We start from the raw sequence: 9,208 nt of genomic DNA, 5'->3' as shown, positions 1-9,208 counted from the left end.
GGAGCCTAGCATAACCTTTATTAGAAAGGTTTCACCCAGCAACTGATGTAAGCAAATGAAAAGATTCAGAGCTAAGCATTAGATGGAGATTGGGGAATCCCCTGGAAGAAGGGGAGAAAGAATGGTAGGAGCCAGGGAGGTCAAGGACTTCACAAGAAAACATATGGAGTTAATTAAACTGGGCCCATAGGGTCCCACAGAGACTAAACCTACAACCAGGGAGTATGCATCGGACTGACCTATGTCCTCTTCACATATGTAACATTTCTGCAGTTTTGTCTTTTTAGGTGTCTTTTGTGCTCCCTAACAGCAGGAACAGATTGTCTCTGACACTGTTTCTTGTCTGAACCTTTCTTATTACTATGTTACCTCTTCTAGTGTCAATTGGAGAATGCCCCCAGTCTTACTGCAACTTGGTATGCCAAGGTTGGTTCATCTCTATGGGAGGTCTCTACTTTCCTGAGAAGAAAGGAAGAAAGAGTGGTTGGGGGTTGCAAGGCAGGTAGTAGAGAAGTACTTAGAGGAGAGGAGGGAGGAGAAAGTAAAGTCAGGATGCTAAGTTAATTAATTAATGAAAAAAGACAATCCCTGTGAACATTAGACATATACAAGGAGAAGAAACTCGCACCATCCTTTCAAGACTGTCTTCTCAAAGATGTGACTCTAGGGAATCCAATAATTCAGAGCATGTCATTAGTCAAATGGCTATGTCTTATCTCAGTGATTACAATCTGGCTCAGTCTTGAGAACATTACTAATTCTATAGTTGGCTTGACTTGAATATTTTGTAGAATATTTATTTTTCTCGACATGAAAAATCTTAGAGAAGCTAAGAAATCTTTTTTTTTTTTTTCACAGAGACTGGTGAGTAAAATTCCCATCAAACACATTAGCAAAATCTACTTTGAAGAGATTGTTCACTTCTGAACTCTCTTGTCTGTCCAGGAATTAGCTGGAGAGCGACACTTACCTAAAAGCTACCACTCACTTACTTGACCAGTCATAGCTCCTATACAGACAGGCCTGTTTTGGGACGTTTTAACAGGTCATTTCTAAGTATATTTGTTCAACATGATGATAGTTTAGGATAGATAACCTGTAAGACAGCAGAATACTGAGGTTCTTTCAAATAAAGTATCATGATAGTCAGGAAAATGTCAATGTGCTTCCCCAATAGTTTTGGCATTACGTTATTTTCCCATCAACTGGAGCTTCTAGAATGAATAAAGTCTAAAAAGCAGAGTCTTTAGAATCAAAATAAATCTCCCTACATAAACTGCAAAGACAAAAACAACGTTTGAATTTGTTTAGCTGAGAATGATTAACTATTTGGACTTTACTTCCTATCTGTTTTCATGTTTTGACCTTTGAATTAAACTGTGATTTTTCTGAAAATTCATTTTTTCTTAAAGACATATCACTGCTTTCCTTGGGAATGAAACCATGCCCTCAAGAAACACCTCTATCAAATGCGAGTTAATGTTTTCTACACAAATTATAGTGCTGGCATTTTGCAATCTGAGATAAAAGTTGTAAGTGAAAAAATGGCTATAAGTAAACAGAATACTTAGAAAACAAGAAATATTTCAAGTGGCATGATCCCATCCATTTTTGCATAGTACTGTCAGCTGCTACTGAGGCTACACCTTCACCAATGGCCTTCCCTTGCCTCTCATTATGCCAAGCCTCCATGACCCTTTTATACCTTCAAAACCAATACCACCTTGGTGATTTTTATGTATTAAGAAATCCACCTGTGGCAGAAGGTACAACCTTGACTGTTTCTGGAACACAGCTTCTTTGTGATCTCAGAAAATACTTCCCAGAAGATCAAACCTCAATAATGCTGTTCTCTTCTTAATCACCGCTGATTTCTTAGCTCAAGCTAAGCAGTATCAATTGTCTCAGTAGTCCCATCTATTCTTGACTTTAAAGCCAGATCTACATGGCCAAAGTTGCCTAGTTCTGCTGTTTGCTGGGGCTGGAACATGGTCCCCCTGCCCTATTATATTATCATCAGTTTTTGTTTTCCAACTCCTTCAATGCCTAAGTTTGGCTCTCCTGGAATTAACTCTGTAGATTGACCTTGAACTCAGAGATCTGTCTCGTGAACCTTAGGATTAAAGGCGTATACCACTACACCCACACTTAAGCTTTTCTTCACCTAAAACGGGCCTTGAACTCAGATCTGCTTGTTTTTGTCTCCTGGAATTAAAGGTGTATACAGTCGTATCTGTGCCAAAGCTTTTCAGGGCCACTATTGCTCAAGATCCGGACAACAAGCCTGTGTTTGCCAGACTCAAGACCTGAATCTCAAGTGTGCCCTCCATTTCTGGATTATAGCTCATTTTAGATGAAAAGTTCTAATGAAACAATAACCAGGTCATAAATGTTTCTTTAATAACTAAAACTATTCATTGCAGAGTTCTTTTTGTTTCTACTTGGCTGATTTCAGCCCTAAGTTTGATTATTTCCTGTTGTCTACTCCTCTTGGGTGTATTTGCTTCTTTTTGTTCTTGAGTTTTGAGGTGTTCTGTCAAGCTGCTTATGTATGCTCTTTCCAGTTTCTTTTTAGAGGTACTCTAAACTAAGTTTTTTTCCCCTCTTAGCACTGCTTTTATTGTGTCCCATAAGTTTGGGTATGTTGTGTCTTCATTCTCATTAAATTCTAAAAAGTCTTTAATTTCTTCCTTTATTTCTCCTTGACCAAGTTATCATTAAGTAGAGTGCTGTTCAGCTTCCATGCGTACGTGGTATTTGTATTAATGCCATTTTGTTGTTATTGAAGATCAGCCTTAGTCTATGGTGATCTGATAGGATACATGACATTATTTCTATCATCTTGTATCTGTTGAGACCTATTTTCAGACTGATTATATGGTCAGTTTTTCAGAAGATACCATGAGGTGCTGAGAAGAAGTTAGATTCTTTTATGATGAAATATTCTATAGCTATCTCTTAAATCCATTTTGTTCATATATTCTGTTAGTTTCACTGTGTCTCTGTTTAGTTTCTGTTTCCATGATCTGTCCATTGATAAGAGTGGGGTGTTGAAGTCTCCAGCTATTATCGTGTGAGGTACAATTTGTGCTTTGTGCTTTAGTAAGCTTTCTTTTATAAATGTGCGTACCCTTGCATTTAGAGCATAGATATTCAGATTTGAGTATTTATCGTGGTGGATTTTTCCTTGGAGGTGTAGTGTCCTTCTTTATCTTTTTTGAAAACTTTTGTCTGAAAGTTGATTTCATTCAATATTAGAATAGCTACATCAGCATTTTTCTTGGGACCATTTGCTTAAAAAAATTTTCCCAGCCTTTTATTCTGAGGAAGTGGCTGTGTTTGTCACTGAGGTGTGTTTCCTATATGCACCAAAATGTTGGGTCCTGTTTACCATCCAATTTGTTAGTCTATGTCTTTTTATTGAGAAATTGAGTCTATTGATATTGAGAGATATTAGAAACCAATGATTGTTGTTTCTTATCATTTTTGTTGTTAAGGGTGAAATTATGTTTGTGTAGTTATTATTTTTTTGTGTGTTTGTTTCAAGAAGACTACTTTCTTGCTTTTTCTATGGTGTAGTTTTCCATCTATTATCCATTATAGAGTTGGATTTTTGGGAAGATATTATTTAAATTTAGTTTTCTCATGCACTATCTTGGTTTCTCCATCTGTGATATTGAGAGATTTCATGGATATAGTAGCCTGGTCTGGCATTTGTGTTCTCTTAGGGTCTGTATGTCATCTGGCCAGTATCTTCTAGCTTTCATTGTCTCTGTTGAGAAGTCTTGTGTAATTCTGATAGGTCTGCCTTTATATGTTACTTGACCATTTTCCCTTACTGCTTTTCATATTCTTTCTTTCTTTTGTGCATTTAGTGTTTTGACTATTATGTGACAGGAAGAATTTCTTTTCTGGTCCCATCTATTGGGAGTTCTATAGGCTTCTTGTATGTTTATGGACATCTCTTTCTTTAGGTTAAGGAAGTTTTCTTCTATAATTTTGTTGAAGATATTTACTGGCCCTTTAAGTTGTGAATATTTGCTCTCTTCTATTCCTATGATCCTTAGGTTTTATCTTCTCATTGTGTCCTGGATTTCCTGGATGTTTTGAGTTAGGACCTTTTTGCATTTTGCATTTTCTTTGATGGTTGTGCCAATGTTTTCTATAGTATCTTCTGCCCCTCAGATTCTCTCTTTTATCTCTTTTATTCTTTTGGTGATGCTTGCATCTGTGACTCCTGATCTCTTTCCTAGGTTTTCTATCTTCAGGGATGTCTCCTTTTGTGATTTCTTTATTGTTTCTATTTTTATTTTTAGATTCTGTATGGTTTTGTTCAACTCCTTCATCTTTTTGCTTGTGTTTTTCTGTAATTCTTTAAGGGATTTTTGTGTTTTTTCTTTAAGGGTCTCTACCTGTATACCTATGTTATCTTTTATTTCTTTGAGGGAGTTCTTTATGTCCTTCTTAAAGTCCTCTAACATCATCATGAGATATAATTTTAAATCAGAATCTTCCTTTTCAGGTGTGTTGGTTTATCCAGGACTTGCTGTGGTAGGATAATTTGGTTCTGATGCTGCCAAGTGGCCTTTGTTCCTGTTGCTTAGATTCTTGCACTTGCTTCTTGAGATCTGGTTATCTCTGGTGTTAGCTGGTCTTGCTGTTTCTGATAGTGGCTTTACCTTTCTGTAAGCTTGTGAGTTAGTACTCCTGGGAGCTCAGCTCTCTCCTGGCATATTTTGGTACCAAGACCCTGTGGTACAGGCTCAGTTCTGGGCACACATGGAAAATCAAGGATTCTGTCCCAGATTAATCCTAGGTTCTTATGCCCTGAAGTCTCAGGTCAGATTCCTCTTGGACCAGGTATTTGTACAGAAGTGGTAGTCTCACCTGTGCTCTTAGTTATATCAGAACTCCTGGGAGACCAGCTCTCTTCTGGAGGGATCTGGGTACACAGGGCCATGGCACACGGTCAGCTCTCGTCTCAGAGAGAAAACAGAAGGATCCTTTTTTAAAAAATTATATGTGTCTATGAATTCCAGAAGTTTGGACAAGTCTTTTGTAAAAGTCAATTGTAAATAAAACTATATTATTCAGTTTTAGTCAAGAAATTTTGATTGGATAATTTCTTTTCCTGGAATTCTTAACTTGCCTTCACATTATAGGACTTGTTTTTCAGCATAGTGTCTGGTCCTCTAGGGTATGAGAACTTCTCCAACATCTCTGCTTCCTTGAGGAGCAGCCCTAGCCATGTGAGTGCACAGAACACATTCCTGAGAGGCTTAGTCATATGGTGGTCTGCACTTGTTTTTGTATAGAAATGACAGTGAGTCACTGTCTGGAATGTGTCCCCACTCTTCACATGGGAAGCCTCTAGGGAACTTTTCACTGGTTTTCTGATGGGCTTTCTTCCTCCAAAAGGGCTCTGGGGACAAGGTAAAGTTTCCTGCCCCTTTATCCTGTCAGTTCAAAGGTTGTGAATTTTCTGTCAGTTAAACAGTACCTAGCTTGGTCTTTTCTTTGTTTTCCCTTTTTGGTTTCTTAGAATAAATATCTTCCTTTTGAGTTTAAATACTATTGTATCTTGGCAATAAGACCTTTACTAGCAAAAACAGTAAAGTACATATTATTGCCTGCTGTTAATCATATTTCTAATATTTAATGTATTGAGTCTTAAAAGAAATTCTATTTAGAGGTACTATACTATCCCTTAAAGTGGATTTCTTTAAATGTCAAAATCTAAGGCTGACATTTTTAGTCCAAAAGAATAAAAAGAAAAATGAAATGAAATGAAAAAGAGAAAATTAACATCAATTAATTTAAGTAAAATGTGAACTAAGTAATGGTCATCCCTAAGTAATGGACATGATATCCTTAGAGACTATGAATGTTACTTTGTAAAGAAAAAATGCTTTAGCAGGTATGACTAAAGTAAGGATGTTTTTGTTTGTTTGTTTAGTTTCATCATGTTGTTTAATCTACCACATTGCATAGAAAGGCTTGTATACAAATACAAATACTTGAATACGAATACTTTTCCAGCAAGTATTCTAAAGACCACTTCACCCACTGCTGTTTGGCCTCTAGCTCTTTTCTCTTTCTTCAGCAATGGTGAGGCAGATTTCTTTTTTTGGGGGGGGAAGAGAGATCCATGATTTGTTGCTGTTGACAATAATAAAATTGTTGGAAAGCTGAGTGGGAAAACTGTTGTTATTGGCATCTTTCACATGAACCACACAAAAAAGCTTCTCTCTGTTAATGATCATACCATTCATTCCCAGGTTACCACCTCCAGTCTCCATACACAGAATTCCAGTTGATGAAGTCTGTTATTTTGCCAGTCTCCAAACCAATCTGAATGGTGTCATTCCCCTTGATGAGAGTATAAGGGTAGTAAATTGTATAAGCATATTGTGTCACTCGATCTGGGATTCCTTTTGTGCCTACAAAACTTTCTCTTTTCCCAACTTGTACTTGGCCTTCTTAGGTCAAGAAAGCCACCCTTGGTGTCAGGTGGACAGAAGTTCTCTCCAGTCTTGTCAATGCTAGTGATATCCATAAACCTAGAATAGTGGATTATATTGGTCCTGACTTTTCCATCAGTCTTAGTGAAGAACTCCATGCAAATCTTTTTATGATTCATCTCCAGTAAAGGCATAGTTAGGTCTGTTCTTTAGGGAAATGACCAGAGGCTGAAATTCCATCAGCTTGTGATAACCTGTGTATGTACAAAAGGAACAAACATATCAGTCAATTTCTCAAACAGCCAATTTTTTGGAGCTGCTATACTCTTCAGATGTTTCTGAATGTTTCAGATGTTGCTGCAATAGAAAGGTAAAGGCACTCCTAAATTAAGAATCTTGACACGAATTGAGCCCTAGCCACAATCACAGAGTATCTCTAGAGGACAAAAAATGATAGCAGAAAGATTGGAGAGTAAGATGACCATGGAGCCACAGACAAAGGCTAGGTACAGACAAGTCAAAGACTACTTTTAGCTACCAGAATGACAAGGAGCAGTTCTCCTCTTGGCACCTCAATTGAGGGTCCTGTCGCCATCTCAGTCTTGACTGGGTAGCACTGACTACAGGCCTCTGGCCTTCAGATGTGTTAGAAAACATATTCTGATTGTTTGAAATGGAGCATTTGGTAGTGACTTGTAATGGCAGCAGGAAATGAATGCAAGTGTCCACTTATCACACATGCCTCTTTTAACATGTAAGATAGGTGATGACCACCTGGCGGTATATTTTCCTATTCATTCTTGAGTGATTGTTGATTACTAAGATGAACAAAACTTTTTCTTTCTTTACTAGGAAGTTAAGCTTGAGGATATGTATTTTAAGAAAGACACAGGTGAACATATGATATGAATATCATGAATCTTGCATTCCTTGGATTAAATCATCTGTTGAATAAACATTTCATATGTCCATTGACTATGCCAAGATTTATGCAAACACCTGTATTAAAACTAAACACGACAGGGTGTTTATTTTTACAAAGTCTAGTTTATTAGGAGAAATAAACACATGCACGAATAAATCTAATCATGTGGAAAATGCAATAATGATCTTGCAAACAGGGCATTGTGTATTCCAAAGGTCACATGACTAGATGAGTCTGTGTGTTTTAGAGAGCATGCTGTTTAGTGAATGCTTCATGCCTCTCTGCTTAGACAGAAATGAGTATAGTAAGGATGGATAAATAAAAAATATTCCCCATTTATTTCCTTCCCACTGAGGACATTGAACCATGGCTTCTGTGTTAATCAAGGAGGATATAATAAATCAAGGACATTTATTAAGCCAGATTTGCTGGGATATACCTGTAACACCAACATTTAGGAAGCTGAGACAGGAAGATTGCAACAAATTACAGTCCTGCCAGAGCCACATAGTGTCTGCTTCTTGTGGGTTGGATCCCCAGGTGGGGCAGTCTCTGGATGGCCTTTCCTTCAGTCTCTGCTCTGCTCTTCGTCCCTGTATTTCCTTTAGACAAGAGCAATTATGGATTAAAATTTTAGATATGGGTGTGTGGCCCCATCCCTCAACTGGGGGGCCATGCCTAACTGTTAGATATGGTCTCAACAGGTTCTTCCTCCCCTTTGTGGGATATTTCAACTAATGTCATCCCCGTGGGGTCCTGGGAGGCTCTTGCTTTCCTGGCATCTGGAACTTTCTGGAGGCTATGCTCAGTTCCCATCCCCCATTGCCACACACCTCTGTTCAATTTCCTGACCCTTCCGGTTCCTTGCCAAACCTCTCTCTCTGTTTTCCCAGGGGATACTTTCTCTCTTTTCTTTGCAGGGGTCTTTGCAGGTTCAGGCTCTGGGTTTGGAGGAGCAAACCTCTCAGAGGCAAATTTCCTGCCCAACTTTCACTTGGGAGCTTTGTCTCCTGAAGCATTCCCTGTAGCCTCTCTTTTTGGGCAAGGCAGTAGAAAGGAAGATTAAGGGTTCAGTTTGAGGATGCAGTGATCTCTGGCTATGGATATTCAATGTTGACACTCCTGGGGGTTTCCATGTATGACTTTCCTGGTTTACACATAACAAGTATGGTTAGGTATAAATAAGGTCTATTAACTGGCAATAAAATCTTAGTATTACTTACACATAATATGTAGACAGCTATACTTTGGGAAGTGTTCTTGATTCACTCATGCTTGAGACAGATAACACATTGAAATGAGAGGACAGAAAGAAATGTGTGCGGCTGTCAACTAGGATATGATATAGATTAGTTCCAGTTTTTCAAACTGAAGATTGAAATCATATACAATTTCTTAAATTAACTTAGATAAGGACATTGCATGAAGTTAGTACAGCATGATTTATTAAATTTTAGTTCCATTAATTAAACTGTTAGTTCCATTGTCATGGTGATTAAATTTATTTCATTTTACAAGAAAAATCTTGGATGTCACGAGATTAGGTTAAGCATATCAACTGCTTTTTTTGTTACCTATTACATACATTAATAAAGTCACTAACATCGATTAAGTTCTGCTACAGACATTAGTTCATACGATTACCTGTTTAATTAATTAACTATGCCCATTGCACACCCTTCACCTTTAATGGACTTCTGGTACAAGTTTAAGAAGTTTTAACGAGTTCTCTTTGCAATTAGCAGCATAAAGTGCATATTCCTAGAGGGAAGTGCACATTCCTAGGAGCTTCAAAAACTCCTGAAAAGGACATCATTGTTAA

At 37.7% G+C, this 9,208-nt stretch overlaps 1 pseudogene; it reads right to left on the bottom strand.

The window, feature by feature from the left end:
* Nucleotides 1–6,080: 6,080 nt before the first annotated feature.
* LOC116893213 lies at nt 6,081–7,056 on the bottom strand (annotated as a pseudogene).
* Between the last annotated feature and the right edge of the window lie 2,152 nt (nt 7,057–9,208).

Source organism: Rattus rattus, chromosome 2, assembly GCF_011064425.1.
Source record: "Rattus rattus isolate New Zealand chromosome 2, Rrattus_CSIRO_v1, whole genome shotgun sequence".
Classification (NCBI taxonomy): domain Eukaryota; kingdom Metazoa; phylum Chordata; class Mammalia; order Rodentia; family Muridae; genus Rattus; species Rattus rattus.
Note: the sequence above shows the minus strand (reverse complement) of the source record. Positions and strands in the feature narration are given on the sequence as shown.